The sequence below is a fragment of the Platalea leucorodia genome (assembly GCF_965183815.1).
Source record: "Platalea leucorodia genome assembly, chromosome: 2".
NCBI classification, from domain to species: domain Eukaryota; kingdom Metazoa; phylum Chordata; class Aves; order Pelecaniformes; family Threskiornithidae; genus Platalea; species Platalea leucorodia.
Window position 1 is genome coordinate 1,315,674 of NC_138824.1, and position 17,948 is coordinate 1,333,621.

A 17,948-nucleotide genomic window follows, 5' to 3' on the forward strand; every position below is an offset into this window, starting at 1 on the left:
AAGCATCATGACTTGCAAGCTGTTGGTTTTTTTTGGTGTGTGTTTTTTTTTTTTTTTAAATTGAATTACAAACAGCATGATGGCTTCTGTCCATAAATCGCAGGCTCTCTGACACCACGTCTCTGAGGAGTGGAGTGCATTAATAGACTTGAAAGTCTCCGAGAAGTGCATCTTGTGCAATTATGGAGCAACATAAACGCTCTCAGGCAGCCTCCGAGTGCGGCGTTAATCCCCTGCTGGAAGGTTTTCAAGTCAAAGCACATCCTCCAGGAAACATTATTCCTTCTGTGTTATTCATAAAAAACACTCTCATATTTTGAAAGATTTTCCGAGGCTGAAGGCATCTCGCACATCGCGGGCGATGCTGTCCCAAAACAGTTACACCCAAGGGAGTGGGCTGGCAGTTTCGCAAGAGCAGAATGGGGGAAAGTTGTACTTTTCCCTTTCTTTTGCTTTCCTCCTCCTTACCCAGGGCAGGATTTCTCTCTGCCCTTTCCCAGCTATTGCTGGAGATGTTGAAACCCCGCTCTGTCGCAATTTGCTCCCCTGTGTGTCTCTATAGCACTGCCCATTCATAAGAATTGAAATTTCAGTTGAATGCATGCCTTGAAATTTCCCTCCTCTGCTGCTACAGAAGAATTTCGGGATGAGGTTCATCGGCAGAATAATGAGGATACTTCGCACCGCCTTTGCACAGCCCACGAGAGTCCTCTTTCTTCGGGACAGGGAGGAAAGGCCCATGGTTGAGGGAGAGGAAAGGGGACCATGAGTTCAGCCTCTGTTTTTGTCTTTGTCTTTATGCTTCTGAACTCAGCCTGCATCGACATCTGTGCTACGGTTGCTGGCAGCTCTCAGTGCAACTCCTGCGTGCATTAAAAGGTGAGGAAAGGATTCGGAAAGCAGCCCCCGAGCATACAGAAGCAAGGTGGCTAATTGCCACCCGCGGACTCGGGCCACCCAGTTTAGATCCCAGCTCTGCAAACGATTTCTGCAGAGTTCAAAATACTTGCGTCTCGGATTTTGGCTGGGTCTCTGTAAGATGTCAGCAGAGCTCAGATGTAAAATCCCGTCCCTCATCCAGCTGTTTTTTCCTAACCCCACATGCAGAAAAGGATCAGCCTCAGCCCCACAAGTAGAGATGAGTCCCATTTCCAGTGCAGGGCACTGAGCTGCTCCTTTGCAAACCCAGCTTAGCTCTTGGACCCAGAGCAGAGTTGGAGCAACCAGCAGAGCCTGGGCAGATATGGGCTTGCTAACATGGCCTCTGCCAGGCTGGAAGCCCCAATTTATTCATCTGTGGACATTTAGAATCTCAGACACATGACATTTTATAATCTCTTTGCACAAGATAAGTGCTGCTATCCTTTGCTGCAAACCGGTTTTAATTGTTCCAAGAAATAGGCCTTCCGCCGCGTCCTCCAGAGGATTTAACAGCACTGAACTGACTGTAATGAGATTGGTATAATTTCTTTTTATTAAAGCACTTCATGTAGCCCATTCAGGTTTTAGTCTCTGGGACTTTCTTAATGCTCGGTTTTCAATAGAAATTATCCTTTTCATTTACACGAGATGCACTCAGGGTCTGTGTGTCCAAATATTTGAAGGTCAAAGGCTTGCAGTGACCTAAAAGCTGAAAGAACTGCAGGAAAGCTCTTGGTCAGAGAGTGGCAGCAGCAGGCAGGAGACGGCTCCGAGCTGGGAGCCACGGGCTAGTGCACCAAGAGGAACGCTTTCCTTCCAAGGAGTCCATGGGCTTTTTTCCTGCATCCCTTTCCCACATGATACAATACCAATTAATATTGCTAATTCCTGTATAGCTAATTCATATAGAGCTGGTGGAGTTCCCGCAGGCCAAGGAGGTGGCGGCTGTTGTACGCCCCTTGGACAGGGGAGCGCGTGATGGCCACGGCCGGGCTGCACGCACCCGCCATCCCGTGGCATCCCTTAGCTTAGAGCCAAATTCTCCTTCAGCTCTAATACTTTGCAGAAAGCTGTTTGCATCCTACAAGGGAAAAGATGGATGAGCAGCCTTTGGGACTGCAGGAGGAGCCTGCCTGACCATGGAGATGCAGCAACCCCGTGCTGTGCCATTGAGCAGCCGGCTTGGACCAGCAGGATGAGAAGGACACGGAGGGGCTGGAGCGTGGCCAGAGCAGGGCAGCGAGGCTGGGGCAGGGGCTGGAGCACAAGGCTGGGGAGGAGCGGCTGGGGGAGCTGGGGGGGCTCAGCCTGGAGAAGAGGAGGCTGAGGGGAGCCCTCATCGCTCTCTGCAACGGCCTGAAAGGGGGCTGGAGCCGGGGGGGTCGGTCTCTGCTCCCCAGGAACAAGCGATGGGACGAGAGGGAACGGCCTCAAGCTGCGCCAGGGCAGGGTTGGGTTGGGTATGGGGAAAAACTTCTTCCCCCAAAGGGCTGTCAGGCCCTGGCCCAGGCTGCCCAGGGCAGGGGCTGAGTCCCCATCCCTGGGGGGATTTAAAAGCCGGGGAGATGTGGGGCTTGGGGCCATGGTTTAGTGGTGGCCTTGGCAGTGCTGGGTTAACGGTTGGACTCGATGATCTTAAGGGTCTTTTCCAACCTTAACGATTCTGTGATTCTATGATTCTAAAACTCGTGCGGGCTCAGAGCAGCTAGAAATGAGGTGCTGAGGAAGAGGAGTCGATAGATGGTGCTCTTCTTTCGTGCAATATCGCAGCGTGATATTGCTGCTGAAAGGGGTGTCCACCTTTCCCTGCCGCTCTCTAGGCTTGGGGGGGTGAGGGTCCCCTGGTCCGGGACATTTTGGGTGTCTGCCCTTGCTCCTTTGCAGCTGGAGAGTCTCCTCTTCCCACCAGGTTACTCCCTCCTGTCAAAGAGCTCCGACCTCCCGCTCCCAAATGAACGACGTTTTGTGGGTCCTGGGGGGCTGTCTGTGCACGCTGCCCAGCCTCTCTGGAAAGAAAGGAGTTATGCAGCTGTAAAATATTAATAATACATTTTTTAGATCTAATAATGCCTTCCTGAGATATCGCAGAGCCTACAAGAGCTGATAAAGTTTATTTTCTCTGCAGTGCATTATCTGTCTGATGCAGCCCTGCTTGGGAGGACAGCTCAGGGACACTTGGGTGAAGAGTATTTTTGAACGCACTGATTTGGCTGTCTCTTACTTAGCAAAATGTATTTCTGCTGCTAGAGCTAATAAAGCAGTTGTTTAATTATTATTTAATGAGCTTGTGCAGGGAAAGCAGATAATCTTCCCTTCAGAAACATCAAGTCCCTCTGCCCAGCGTGCCCCGTTTCCCATGGCTGCTCTGTCCCATCCGTCAGACCCCAACGAGAAGTGCCCGGAGGAAAATGCGGCTGTGCCTTTCTTGGCTGCTGCTGCACCGCGACCCTGGGTTGGAAAATATCCCATCTGGAGTTTCCATCTGGGAGCTTGTTGTGGCTTTTGGGATGCAAAGCAAATGGGGAACCCACCAAAGGTCTCTCCATCTTCCCTGGTACCTCATATTCTCCTTGGATGTGACTTTGCAGCTCTCTGCGTCTCCAGGCTGCAGCATCATGAAATCCAAGTGTGAATTTGCCCTGGCAAACCTCACCTGGGTTTGTGCACCCATTTGCAGCTGAGACAGCCCCGGACATCGATTTTCAGGGCAGCCGGGGCCATGTACACCCAGGCATCCTCGGGGAAGGCAGCGGGAGGGACCGGCAGCAGTGCCTGGGCAGGGTGCAGCATTTTGACCAAGTGGCAGCACGAGGTGAAGGGATGGCTTTTGAAATCCAGGTATTTGAAAAGGTCCAAAACAACCTGTTAGGTTGTTTTTTTTGGAAAAAAGGTGCACACAAATGGCTTTTATGGAGACTATAAGGTGAACTTGCAAAAGCGTTAGCAGGATTAGGGTGCACGATCCACTGAGAGAGCAGCAGCTCATGGAGTCTTATAGAATCATGGAATCGTTTTGGTTGGAAAAGACCCTTAAGATCATCGAGTCCAACCGTTAACCCAGCGCTGCCAAGGCCACCACTAAACCATGGCCCCAAGCACCACATCTCCCCGGCTTTTAAATCCCCCCAGGGATGGGGACTCAGCCCCTGCCCTGGGCAGCCTGGGCCAGGCCCTGACAGCCCTTTGGGGGAAGAAGTTTTTCCCCATACCCAACCCAACCCTGCCCTGGCGCAGCTTGAGGCCGTTCCCTCTCGTCTCATGGCATTTGGTCCTGCAAACGTTACCTCCAGAGACTGCGGGTTATCAAGCAAAGCAGTAAAACACCTTCAGCGTTAATTGTCCAGGTCCCATATCTCACACCAGCCTTGCTCTGCCTTCTTCATCCCGTTGAAAGCTCAAGGGGGGCAATGATGGCTGCAGCAGTCCTGGAGCCCTACCAAACCTAGCCCCAGGGCATGGCTGAGCCTCGGAGGATCCATAACTGAAGTTGCTCTACTGAAACCTTTCCCTCCTTGACCTTTTTGCAAGGTACCAGGCCCCTGAGCAGCCCCTGGGCTTCCCACCGCCATGGCACAGTGGCAGGAGGAGGGCGAGAGGGGAGGGAGCCGGAGAGGGACCGACTTCCCAGTCCCACCTAAAAGCTTTACGAATCAGGCTCTGCCTCTGAGCTCGTCCATCTGCAGATGGTTGCAGAAAGGTTCCTGGCTTTTCTGAGCAGGGAAATGTATGAGCAGCGTTAGGATGAGCGGGGAGAGCCAGGTTTCACAGTAAACTGTGGGACTGCTGATTTTTGAAGCTGCAAAAGGCCAGCGGGGCTGGAGGTCTGGGGGATGGACATCCAGGGACCTGCTTTGAGAGAGGCAGTTTACGCTGCTCTCCGGAGCACCTGCAATATCTCCAGCAGTGTTTGGTGATGTTTCCATCACCGCCTTCAGCAGAGGTGACTGAGAAGAACCTCCTGGGGTGGATCGAGCTCCCAAAGTGGGTAAGGTGAGCGTCCTCCCCTGGGTGCTTGGATGTATTTCCAAGCCCACGGGTTAAACACAGCCCCTCCAGCCAGCTCCCGCTGGGGACCGCATCCTCGCACTACGTCCTCCTGCCTCCACCCGAAGAGCGTGGGTCTCTCCCCAGCTGTGACGAGCTAAACCCCATCTTGCCCCGCCTGGCTGGCGGTGCTCGGCGGCAGATCCCCGGGACCGTCAGGTTGCACGCCCACCTCCACACCCCTGCTCACGCAAAAGGGACAACCGAGTTTTTTCTTTGCCGATGCATTTCCAGAACAAATTGGTAGCTCCGTCTGCTTTCACCCCACGTCCCTGTTCGTGGTGTCTGAGTGCCGGGAGCAGCTCATCTCCCTCATCTCCCTGCAGCACGGAGGTGGCCGGGGCCGGGGCCAGATCCATCCGTGGCACTGCCGGCACACACGGGTCACCGTCCCCGGCCAAGCCGACAGCAGATGGAGCAAACCCAACAACCAGGGGTGAGGAGGAGGAACACACAGCAAAGGTTGGTGGGGCTGGGAAGGAGCCGTGCCGGCAGCCAGGCAGCGAATCGCTGGGTTCAAGCAAGGAGAGAAGATCCCCGATGCCTGCCTGCAGCCGTCCCCTGCCTGCAACCCAAACACACAAAGGCACCAGAAGAATCCCAAAGGGAGAAATCTCAGCTTCCCTTTGACGGAGTTAACTAGGCCTGCCGGTTTGTTAACTCCTCTGGTTCTTATCTGGAAATGCCTTAGTGCAAAAAAGCGACGGGGAGAGTTACTGAAAAATAAATAACCCAGGGTTATATAAACAAACACTCCCCATCACAAATCCCAGGCTAACACCACAGCTTTGAAAGTTAAAGAAATAAATGCAATAAATTGGAATAAGAAAATGAATGTCAGCAAAAAGCCCGGGAGGGATGGGACCCTTTCGTGGAGGGGAGATGGGACGGGAGCCAGAAGACGGAGTGAAAGCAAAGACCAGTTCGGACTGGGACAGCATAAGCAGTTTGCAAAGCCCTGTATCAGCAAACCGCATGGGCAGCTCTGTCATTTTTGGATTGCAACTTCAGAAGGAAAAAAAAAAGAACCCTCCCATTGAAACAGATTGCAAAAGTTTTGGTTAAAACGTGCTCCAGCTTTTGAAATTGCAGCCTAAGCCCCACCTCCACACACCCATCCCCACCTCCAGGCTGGGAAGTAAAAGTACTGAATGGCCCCAGCAGCCGCTGACAGAGGGAAACTTTTGCTCCCGGCGCAGTGGGATTGGGATCGGGAGAGTCCTGAAATTGTGAGTACGGCAGCAGCTGCCCGTTGCACCATCCCGATGCCGAGGGTGGCTTTGGTCCTGAGCCCGCTCGGGGTCTGCCTGCGATCTGCAGGACGGGTTCAGGGTTGGGGAGAGGTGAAGTTTCTCACGCTGCTTTTCCCCGTGTTGTTTTGCAAGACTCGGTGAACCCATTTGGCTCAGGAGCTGGATATTTCCAGCAGCTTAAAAGCTAAAGGGGGGGGGGGGAAAAAGGAGCAATTACAAATGTTCTGCACGCCTGCTCCATGCCGGCTTTCTGCACATGTATTTTGTCGCTTCCACTCTGTTTGCGCTTATTTATTTGAATATTTTTTTCCAATAAGGCAGCTCCACTTATTTCTCCCTTTGCAGGGAGTTTTCCCAGCCCCTGAGGCTGCCATGGTTGGTTTCTCTTACAGTTTTGCTTCTTCTTTTATGGGAATGCCTCTTCTCACCCCGGGTCTTGGCGGGCTGGGGGGGAGGATGCCAGGCAGGTGTGGACCTGACCGTGCCTGGGCTGGCACAGTGTCGGTGCCACACGGGGACCCGGGCCAGACCCAAGCTTCTCCAGCAGTGCATTGCTTGGGAGAGGAACCGATTCAAAGCAGGATCACCGTGTTGGTTAGAAAAAGCTGATGTGACCTCCCGGCTCTGGGAAAATTGGTGGCAGGGAGCAGGAGAGGGTTGACGCCGGGGGGAGAAGCCTTTCCACAGCTCTGCAGGCTGTGGGTGAAGATGCAAACAGCCCAGGACCAGGGTGATGGGTTGCGTCCCTTTTATTTAGGTGCGTTGGCTGCTCAGGAGAGGTGTGGGCTCAGCCTGGGGACAAGCCCTGTGTTCGGGGCCGAGCTGCTCTTTCTGCCTGCTCCTGCCAGCGTCCTGCTGAGTTTTCCCCAGCTGGAAAAGGTGAAGCAGGCTTCTTGGTTTCTCCTGCGTCTTGCAAATGGTGGAGCTGGCGTGTCCCTTGGCCAATGCTGAAAGCCTCGGAGGTGGGCTTAGCCTCCTGGGAGTCAGCTGTGGGACCAGCCTCTCTTCCCTGTAAACCCTGACTTTTAACAGTTAAAGGAGAGGTTAAAGGCTGGAAGAAGGTGCTGCGCTTCGCACAGCCCAGCTGATCATGCGTTGGCCACGCTTACTGCCCTGGAGGGGTTCAAGGCCAGGTTGGATGGGGCTCTGAGCAACCTGGTCTAGTGGAAGGTGTCTCTGCCCGTGGCAGAGGGTTGGAACCAGGTGATCTTTAAGCTCCTTTCCAGCCCAATTCGATGATGCCGTCAGGTTTCAGCTGTTGTGTGCCTGGTGGGCATGGGGACAACGGGGATGGCTGTGCTGGGACATGGAGGGGGGGAGATGTCCCACCCTGGGCTGGGGCTGTTGCACCCCTCTGCTTCCAGCCCCTGTGGATCTGGTTGGCCAGGGGCAAGGCTGCCCCATCCTGGGCACTGCATCCAGGTTGTAGGGAGAGGGAGCAGAGGGTTATTTAGGCATTGGAACAGACTGCCCAGGGACGTGGTGCAATCACAGTCCCTGGAAGTCTTCAAAACACGTGTGGATGTGGTGCTTAGGGACGGGGTTTAGAGGTGGACCTGGCAGTTAGGTTAATGGTTGGACTCAATGATCTCAGAGGTCTTTTCCAACCTTAGCGATTCTGTGATTCTGTGATTTTATGATTCTATGATTCGGGGAGACCTCAGGACACAGACTCAGGGTTGCTCAAGGATGCTTTATGTCCACCTGCAGAGGCTGGAAAGCCTGTAACTGCAGTTCCCGAGCAGGTTTCTCTTCGTGTGAGAGGCACGTTATGCCCAAGGCTCTCTGCAAGGTGCGTGTAGGGATGCACACTGCATCTCCTGTATCTCTGGTGTTTTGGGGCAATTGCTGTGTCAGAGGGCACATCCCTCCCTCCCTCCTGTCTCACCTGGACACTTCTGAGGCACCTTTTCACAGCGTGCATGGGTTTGCAGCCGTGCCAGGGGCTTTCTCCAGCTGGAAGCCCTGCAGTGCACTGGGAAATGGGTGGGATCCCTGGAGCATGGTGCTATCAGGTTCTGCTGCTTCATGTCCAACCCGAGCATGTTCGGAGCTCTTCACTGCTGCTCTTAGTGCTCCAGGTCCAGGAAAACACTGGTCAAGGACGTTGGAGTAAATCAAAGAACAAGGGCAAATGAGGCAAAAAAGAGAGACACTTAGGGCTGGTTATGAGCAGAACCAAGGACACCCAGCCATACAAACAGGCCAGAGCTGAGCTGCTTCAGGAGCTTATCAAAATTCATGCCTGTGTTTCACCCTACCAGCTGTATATGATAACCTCCTACAGCATCCGCTTGAGGCAGTGCAGTGCAGCTCGCCCACGGTTGCTGGTACAGCTCCAGCGGGCAATGGAGCATCCTTTATCCAAGCTTCCATCAGGATCTGATTTCTCACCAGTGGTCCAAGCCGTATCGATCTGCTCCAAAGGGCCTTTTATCAGCTATTTGCAGAAATTTCATGACTGTATTTTTTTCCACTCCCTGCCCTGCGCTGGTCTCTGGTGCCTTGTGCTCAGGTGGAAGATGCCAGAAAGGTGAAAAGCATTAGAAAGGAGCATTAGAAAATTCACTCATAAAGCTTCTGAAGGGCTGTTGGGGGAACCACTGGCATCAGGCTGGCTGTGAGAGCCTTCCTGACTCCCAGTCCTCCTCCTTCTTATTTATTATTTGGATATTTTGCAATGTGCTCTCATTTCTATTCATTTTCCCTCCTACACTTCCAGTTTTCTTGCCTTTGCCAGACATGCTGCTGGGCGTGGGTGGCATTTCCAGGCTCTGAAATGCTTCGTCCTGGCTCACTTGAGCACTCGTAACCCAGACATTCAGTCTTGCTGGGCTCCTTGGTCTGCTGCCTCCCCTGCAGCAGCCCAGGAGTCTCCAGGGATCCTGGTCTGGTCAAAAATAGATCCCAACCCCCCTTTCTCTCTGGTTCCTGGCTCCCAGTTTGGTCCCAGTGTCTCCCTGGGGGTGCTGGTCTGCACCATGCTGCTCTCGCTGCAGCTTGGCAGCACATCCCAGCTTGATCCTGAACCTGCTGCAGGTGCCCTGGCTTAAGCCATCCCATGGATTAAATTCTTGGTGTCTTGAGCCATTACCTTGCTAAATGTGGACTTGAGGGATGGCTTGGGAGCCTTATGACCCATCTTGGGACCTGGCTTTGAAAATGTCAATTTTCAAAAGTAATGGAGACAGAGGTGTAAGATGCTGCAAAGCAGCAAGAGCAATGAGGGGAATTTCTGGCCTGAAACATGATTCCAATACTGCAAGGCTCTGCAACACCCTCTGGGAGAGATCGATAGTGGGTGGCTGGCTGGAGAAGCCCCGGGACAAGATTGCTCAACGGGATGCAGGAGAGGGCTTGCCGCCGGCCAGGTGCCGGGCTGCAGACAGGCAGCTCAGCCGGGGCCAGATGTGGCTCCAGCTGCAGGTCTGGGGACTTCCAGAAAATAATCTCCTTTTTCACTGGGCTTCCTTGATCCGTCTGAGCGTGCCGGCCTGTACCTGCTCTCGGGGTCAGCAGGAGATGCTTCTTCCAAAGGGTGTAAAAAAACCTGGCAGCAAAAAGAAAAGAAGCAATAACCCTCCATAATAAAGACGACTTTCTGCAGTCCATTAATATTAAATAATGGAAGAATGACATTTAGTTGTGACATGAATTAATTCCCCCTGCTGCCCAAAATATCGGCATTTCTTCCCTTTCCCGTGCCAGCTCCAGCCCCCGACGGCTGCGCTGGGCTGGGGCTTGCTCCAGCGCTTGCTCCTTGTCCCAGCGTTGCCCCATAATGTCACCAGCTCTCCTCCACCCTCAGTGTTTCCTCCTGGGTTTTTATAAACAGCTCCCCTCTGCCTCTCTTTTGCTGGCTAAGGAAGTTTTTCACTTCTCCTAAGCTCTACTCTCAGTTCCCCGTTCATCGTAGCAGCTTTTCTCTGCACCTGCCCTCCCATCAAGTCCTCCTGCGTGTGGGCCGGCATCGTTCACAGCTCCCAGTGAAGCAAATCTTACTGGTCTCCCCCCAAAACTTGGGGATGCTTTGACTGCTAATCTATGGATTAGTCTGGAGGGAGAAGAGAGCCACCCTCGAATGTCCCATGGAAATAAATGGGTAGGAAGCAAGTGTATTGGTGTGTGGGTGCTCCTCGCGCAATACTCAGCATCAGCTTGGGGGATCAGGTCCATGGTCCTGGGCAGACCGTGTGTGCGGATGGAAAATCCAGTTGCTTTTTTTTTTTTTTTTTTTTGTTATAGATAATCTATAGCAAACAACGTCTGGATTGCTCCAGAAAGACTGTGCTCCAGGAAGCTATTGGGACTTTGATTCAGGCTGCGTGTACAAGGCACGAGGCTTTTGCAGCGTCTCCTGCTTTTCATTTTGCAATAGCTTCCCCTTTGAAAAGTTAGATTTTCTCGTCGGAGCGTGTTTGCATCCGTCAAGCTCTGGAGCCCCTCTGGCTGCTGCCTTTTTCTTGCTTTCATACGTTTCCTCCAGCTGCTCCTTGCAAACAGCACTACAAAGTCACAGCTCTTTGGAAATGCTCAGCAAAAACCCCGTCTTTTTCTCAGTCTTCGCTCCTGTCCAAGCATCAGTAAAGTATGGAGGAAAAAAATTATCAGGAAGGTATTTACAGTGTATAAAACCCCAAATTAGAAAAACTCTGGTTTGGGATCACCTTCCTTCAGACTTCCCTTGGCAGATGTTTCTCCATAGACTCGAGCACCGTGTCTGCAGCCTACGGAAAGGCAGGTCCCCGCTGGGGAAAGGGCTTTTCATACTTAATTCATCATTTTAACTCCTATCCTGAGGTTTTGAGCTGCTTGAAGCAGGGAGAATTTCCCTGCCAAACACGCAGGAGGTGGTGCTAAAATAGAAAATCCCCACCGAGGATACAAGACATCACTTTTCTGTAGTACACACATCTGGTTCGCCCCCCGTAGGAGAGTATGCTCAGCATCTGGCACGGTCCAAAGGACAGGGCTAACCTTTTATTCAACATACTGCCTAAAATCTTATAGAGAAGGAGTAAAACTTGCAAAGCCGTGAGCTCCCGGTCTGGCAAACGTCCTACACGTCCTTGAGCTGAAGCGCATTTCCCCACAGCACATCTGCCAGCACAAACAAACCCGTAGTTCACACGGGGAGAAACAAGGGCAGGGGCTGCGCCAAGGTTTCACGAGACGTTGCTGTTGCACGGAGTGGGATGCGTCCCGCGAGAGCTTGGGAAGCAGCAGGAGTGAGACGGAGAGCAGAGGGTCTCTGGAGGCACCAGACCCCCACGGCTCCGGAGCCCTGGGCAGCCTTTGAAAATGAAACCGTGCAAATGATTCACGTTATTATGCAATTCCCAGCCTTGCTGCTTATGCAGCTTGCTGAGATTGGGAATCTCAGCCGCAACACCTCCCTCACCCGTTCCCTCTGCGCTCCGAGCCACTATTGCTCTTGGGTGCTTTCCCCTCTTGCAGGCGAGGCCACCTCAGCCCTTGAGATGGATGCTGGCTTCTTCCCAAGGATGCATGATGATGGTAATCGCCACCACGAAGGTCATCCAACACATGGGGACAGCCCCATGCCATGTTTATGGCTCTGCTGGCCTTGATCTGCAGGGCTACAGAAAAGCTGCATTCTCTCTCAGAAACGACCACGGAAAAGCAACCCCTTTTTTTGCAGTGGGGAGACCCTCTCCCTTTCATCCTCCCATGTGTTCCCCCAGGGAAGGAGTGCGACTGCAGCTGATCTCACCTGACATCAGGCTGCTGGACTTTGCACTGTGTCCCCAGGCTGGATATGTTGCTGCCTTTGCCATTAACAAATAGACCTTGAGGGTGTGACTGGCAGTGGCCATGTTGGGTTGGGTTGGGTTGGGCTGTGATGGTCTCTCTGTTGGATGCAAGCGTAGTCCAGGAGGTGGCTCAGGGGCAGATGTCCCCAGTGCAGATGTAGGGTCAGGTGAACCCCACAGCTTCATGACGGCACCCACAGCTCCAGCTCCTCCACATGACCCTTTTGCAGTGCCTCATCTCCATGGGGGATGGCGTGAGAGCTCCCATCTCTGTTTCGGTACCGCCAGGTGGGCTCCAACCCCTTCACCACATCTTCCAGTGCTGGAGCAGGTGAGGACCTCTCCAAGCAGGGCTCCAGCATCTGGCAGGGCCTGCTGAGGAGGGGAGGGAGGTCTGTGAGACCTCATCACAAAAATGGGGAGGAGGGCTTCACCATTCCCAAGTCAGAGGGGGTCGGGGCTGGCAGGGACCTCCGGAGAGCAGCCGGTCCTGCCCCGTACCGGAGCAGGGCTGGTGCCTCTTCCTCACCGCCCGTGGTTGCGTTTCATGGGTTTCAACACCAGTTTTTCTCTTTCTTCTAATCTTTTAATTTCTCAGTAACAGATTACCTTTTGCTTAGCTTCGTGTGGGGTTTCTAGGATGTGTCAGCTCTGACGCATTCCTCATTATAAAAAGTCACTGAGCTGGGCTGATCTCATTTTCACTTTCTTTTTGCCAGTTGGTGCAAGATGGAAACAGCTTTCGGGCACATCTACACATCCATTTTATCCCTCCGTCTTTTTCCAGGGAGGGAATGATGTGTATACATTGGATTATAAAGCATCTTTGCACCCACATTTTCCAAGCCGGCTTTCCATTTAACACAGGCACGCTAATAAATACACACACTGATGCTATTCCAGTTTTACCACCGGTGAATGTAAATTATCTAGAAATACAGCAGAAGGAAGACAGATTACGGGATATTTGCTGGCATTTTGTCTCCCCTGCTGGGATTTAATTTGCTGTGTTAGATTCGCCGTTATTTACTCAAGCTCTGCTGAGCCCAGCGCGTGCTTTTCCTTGTTCAGCTAACAGGAGCTGCGCTGCTATTAATAAAGGCGTTGTGATAGATTTATGTCCTCGGGAATGGGACAGGAGTCTGGTGCCACCGAGCCCGGTCCCCTGCTATCGCGGTCGGGACCATTGTGCAAGTCCCAGAGAAACTGGGAGGTTTTGGGGTACTTCTGTTGCCCTGGTATCAAAGAAAGGACAGCCTGGGGACAAGTGGAGCAGCTTAATCTGTGCTGCAAATGTTTATGGGATCACCTGGCCAAGCTCTGTACGTATGGGGGTTATTCCCCAGATTGTAGCCCCCTGCTTTGCCACTTTGCAGGTCGCTGGCTCCTGGGAGCGGTGACGTCAGGCAAGCAAGGCTGTAATTAATGGCAATCTTTCATCGTAGCCTGATGGCATCAGTTGGTGTGGGACTGGCCTGCTGGCAACGTCCAAGCTCAGCTCCCTGTACCCACAGCACCCGGGGCTTGTCGAGCCAGGCTCTGCCTTCCCGAGAGATGCTGTGACCCAGGCCAAAAATGTGGAGAAAATGGGGCTCTGAGGACAAATCCTTCATGCGTAACTAAAGGAATAATATCAGCTGATGGACCTGCAGCATCAGGCACCTTTGCTCTCTGAACAACCGTCCATCCATCACCTTCCCTGGAGTAAATGAGTAAATCCTGCGGGTGCTTGGTAGCTGCTGGTTGGGGTCCTGCTGCATGAGCTGCTCCACTGAGTCCCTACACCGAAAATGTGGTCTCCCAGAGGTCACCCTTGGTGAAACCCGGCCACCCGTGCACCAAGCTAGACTCCTAAACACCGCTGTTGAGCATGGAAAATCCCTCTGGGTTTTAGGGGAGAAGCAATTTTGCTTGAGAGTTTACTTGCAGGTGTATAAAGAAGCAATTTTCTGCTTCATCAGGGTGCAGCGCTGGCTTTAAAGGGCTTTGTGCCGGGGTCAGTGACACCGCTTGCGGTCACGGATCCTGCCACTTCTGCCTGTCGCCCTGCATCCCACCCAACACCAGCCTCGCGGGGGCTGGTTCTCCCTAGCAAATGAATTTCACGTTCCTGTGATTTGGGGGAGAAAAGGTGAAACACACCACTGAGAGCTCCAACAGAGCAGCGTTTGGCATCATAAATATCTCGCTGGGCTGAGGTACCTCTCCCCTCTGATGTGTGTGAATGAGCACGGCCGTGTCGGAGCTGATGGGTGTAGCTGCGCCCAAGAGAGCGGTGCAGAAACACTGGGGTGGGCTGCAGCAGCTGCTTCGCCGTGGGGCTTCGCTCCTCGTGGTCGAGGAGGGGAAAGGAGGACGAATAACGAAGCGTTTGGATGAAGATGCTCAGAGGGGTTTCTCAGAGCAGAACTGCAGCACCGGGCTGCTCTGTGAGCTAGTGAGATGCGGGGGTGTGATGGGGAGCAGATGTCTCTGCTTGCCATCCATGGTGAAGACTATCTCAGGAGGAGGAGACCCCCACTGCTAACGCATCTCCATCGGGAGGTGTTCAGGGAGAAAAATTCCTTTGCCATCACTCCTTGCCCCACCGTTATGTTTCTCAGACATCCCTTCCCATCCATGTATGGGGCAAGCTCATCCCCCTTGGTCAGCAAGAGGCCATCAGCTCTCCAAGCAGGCTTCCAGCGGCCGCGTGGTCCTGATGAGTGTCTCACCAGGAGCAGAGGACTGAAGTCAAGCAGTGGCATCTACTCCAGCTTTGCAGCGATGTCCCATCGCCAGCACCAATAGACCAACATGCAGAAGCAACGTCTCTGGGGCTGGCTGGAGGGAGCTCGGGAAGGAGCGGGGATGCTGCCGAGCTCGGGGCAACCTCTGCCCTCACTCCTGCAGGCAGGGATTTGCCTGTGGCCGGAGCCCCGTTCTTCAGCCACCCCAGACCTTTAGACAGCATTCCCCAGCTCGCAAACAGCAGCCTCCGACGTTCATTAAACACATTGTATGATCGTGGTATGTTGTGCAAACACAGCCTAATTGCTCTCGGATGGCTAATTAAGATAGGTGGGATGGTCATTTCGGTCTTGTGTTTATAAACGGTGCTGGCGTGCTGCATTCATGGTGTCTGCAAGAGCCTGGTCTCGCAGAGCCAGGGTTAGTTCCTTCCTTGCGATGCTGCAGACGCGGTGTCACTGCTTGCAAAAAGGTCTTGCAAAAACGCTTTTCTGGGAAGGAGCTTACTCACCTCCTGCAGCTGTGAGAGGCACCGAAGCTGCCCCCGTCCTGGCACCCTGAGAAGCAAACACAGTGTTTTACTTAAAACCTCCGCTGTTATGTTGGTCTGACACCCTCCACGTGCGGTTTTGAGCTGGAGGAGGAGGTTTGACATGGAGCAGATGCTTGGCTGCAGGGATGCTGTGGAAGTTGTTAGGAAGTCCAAGCTCGTCCAGCAACATCTCAGCTCGTGCTTTATTGTTTAGGACAAAATTCCTTCGCGGTCACAGCGGGGTGCAGCCTGCAGAAGGTGCGGGGAGGAGCAAGCAAGGGTCTTTGCAGCACCCTTTCCTCCCCGGCGTGGCTGGGGAATGGCGCCCGCTGTGCTAAGTCAGCCCCCGCTGTTGCAACCCACGGCCTTTGCCTGTCCCAGTTTATCCACTCTTCCCCAAACACTTTATAGGGGCAAGTGGTATCTGTTCCCTGGCTTGTTCTTGGGGAAACTGAGGCGCAAACATGGGAAGCAGCTTGCTCCGGAGCTGAGGTCGGGAGCGGGGTGCTGTTGGTCCTGGTCCTGCAGGGCTGGTCTGGGAGCGGGCTTGGGTCAGGCTCTCTGAAATCAAGGGCTGGCGCTCGGGGATTGACTATTTCTCACCTTTTGCCATTGCACTGGCGTGGCCCCTGTGTGCTCCACGGGTACCACGGTGAACGCGCGGGGATGCTGGGAGCAAGGCAGGAGTAGCAATTCCCACCGTGTGTCCTCTTCCCGGGCTGCTCCCTTGGGCCGTCAGGGAGCTGAGGGCTGCAGACCCGCGCCAGGCACGTCCCCCCCATGCCAGTCCCATTGGGTTTTGGTCTTTTTGCTTTCCTCTCTCCTTACTCTGATGCAGGTACATCTGCTGGTATTTGCTATCTCATCCTTCCTTTCTGCCTCCTTCCCCTGCCGTACCCAGCCTGCAGCACCAATCCTGCAGCACCAGTTCTGCCTCCTTCCGCAGAGAAACAAATTCAGTGACACCTCTTGACCTTACCCAGGAGAAATTGCATTAATCGAAAATAATCTTCCTTTCCATCCGGAGACGTCCGTCCACTAGGAGAAAAATGCGGCTCTTGCCAAGCAAGAGCCATCCCCAGAGGAGATACGATGTGTTATGGGAGAGCTGGGCTGAGCGCAATGGGCTCGATCCAGTCGAAGGAAACAAGAACCAGACTGACCTTAGCATGCTGTTATCTTCATGCAATTTTTTTTTTTTTTATCAGTTAAGTCTTATCTGCCTTTTTATTTGGTCTGCTCATTGTCCTTTGTGCTGGATCAAAGTACCTTTCTGTTTCATTTTTTTCTTAAAGAAGCGTTGTGGATGAACAGTATCCAAATGCAATCGGTTATTCTCCTTTTTAACGGCTGGCAACCTTTGCAGCATTTCAGATCCCTGCTGAGTGTTTCCCCTCGGGTCTCTCGGTGGCTCACCCACCTCCCTCTTTCGCAGGCACTGCGCACGCTCAGGTAATACTGAAATGGAAGTAGGGAACCGTGCCGATGGCGAGATGAAGGGGTGCATGGTGGGATGGAGTCGGACTTGGCTGTGCATCCTTGGCCACCAGCTGCTGACAGATGATGCAGGTCATCCTTAATGCAAGGGACTCCCCCGGAGAAAGAAGAACCGAGTTCCTCCGTGGCGGTGTGGGAAATTTGGGGTGATTGTGGTGCACAGCAAAGGGCGAGGGGCTTTTACACCCTGTTTGGGCAGGGATTAGTGAAAACGTTTCAACTGGTGCTTTCTATCATTTTCTTCTACCAAGAAGACTATGAAAGCTGATTAGGGAAGAGGTTGGACTATTGCCAGATGTAGCAGCTTCGTGGACACCCTGAAGGGTTAAAGGATGCACACATCTAAAGGAAGGCCTGGAAAGGATGGGCAGGGAGACCAAATACTCCTAGAGACCACAGGATTTGTTGTTTGCAGGTCTGCTCGAGCGTGTCTTTGGTGAGGAGGGCTAGCAAAGGCATTAATGCAGTTAACAAGGGAAAGAAGGGCATTAAGCCTACAGCGGGTACCAGCTCCATGAACATGCCCGTCCCTGCAAATCTGGGCTCAGACTCCTTTTGGTTTCCTCCCTTGCTACCTTGGCACCCTTTTTCTTTCCCCTGTGTAGCCCCTGGGCTTTCAAGAGGCTCCAGCAGCAAAGTCGGTAGCTGTAAATAATTAATCACAGCGCTGCTCCCAGAGGCAGGCAATATTGGATGCCGTGGTCCGGAGACAGGCAGGTGCTTTTGCTCCTGCACTGCTTAACCCTCCAGAGGTTCAGGGGAGCTTTTCATGGATGCTTTAATTTACGAACGAATTTACTTTATTGATCCCATCCTGTATTTTGTTGTAGCAATATCTCGTCTCTTGAAATGGGGCCGAGGGCAGCAATTGCTTTTTGCAGAGGATGCCATGGAGCTTGTAACGCAGCGGTATGCAGGTCCCCCTCTTGAATTTACCTCTCCTGTGCCGTGCACTTAAGGGTTGTATAAATGCCACAGTTGAGACAGTCTCCTCTTGCTCGAATTTACATCAACCCGTACATTTGTTAATTTGTTTGAGGCTACGGTACTTGCTCCTTTGCATCTCATCATGGGGAAAATAGAATTACGCAAAATAATAATGTAAAGCCTTTCACCTCATTTGCTGTGGAGCTTGCAGATGCCGCTGAGATGGAAACATCTATTAGAGTGTACTGCACAACAAGCTAAAGCCTAATG

At 52.9% G+C, this 17,948-nt stretch overlaps 1 protein-coding gene across 1 annotated transcript in view; it reads left to right on the forward strand.

The window, feature by feature from the left end:
* Positions 1-6,112: 6,112 nt before the first annotated feature.
* The window catches only part of SLCO2B1 (solute carrier organic anion transporter family member 2B1), a 60,831-nt gene continuing 48,995 nt past the window's right edge, over positions 6,113-17,948 (forward strand). The window contains exon 1 of the mRNA XM_082337846.1: positions 6,113-6,194. The gene's annotated coding sequence lies outside the window, so the exon portion shown is untranslated. The remainder of the gene's footprint in view (positions 6,195-17,948) is intronic.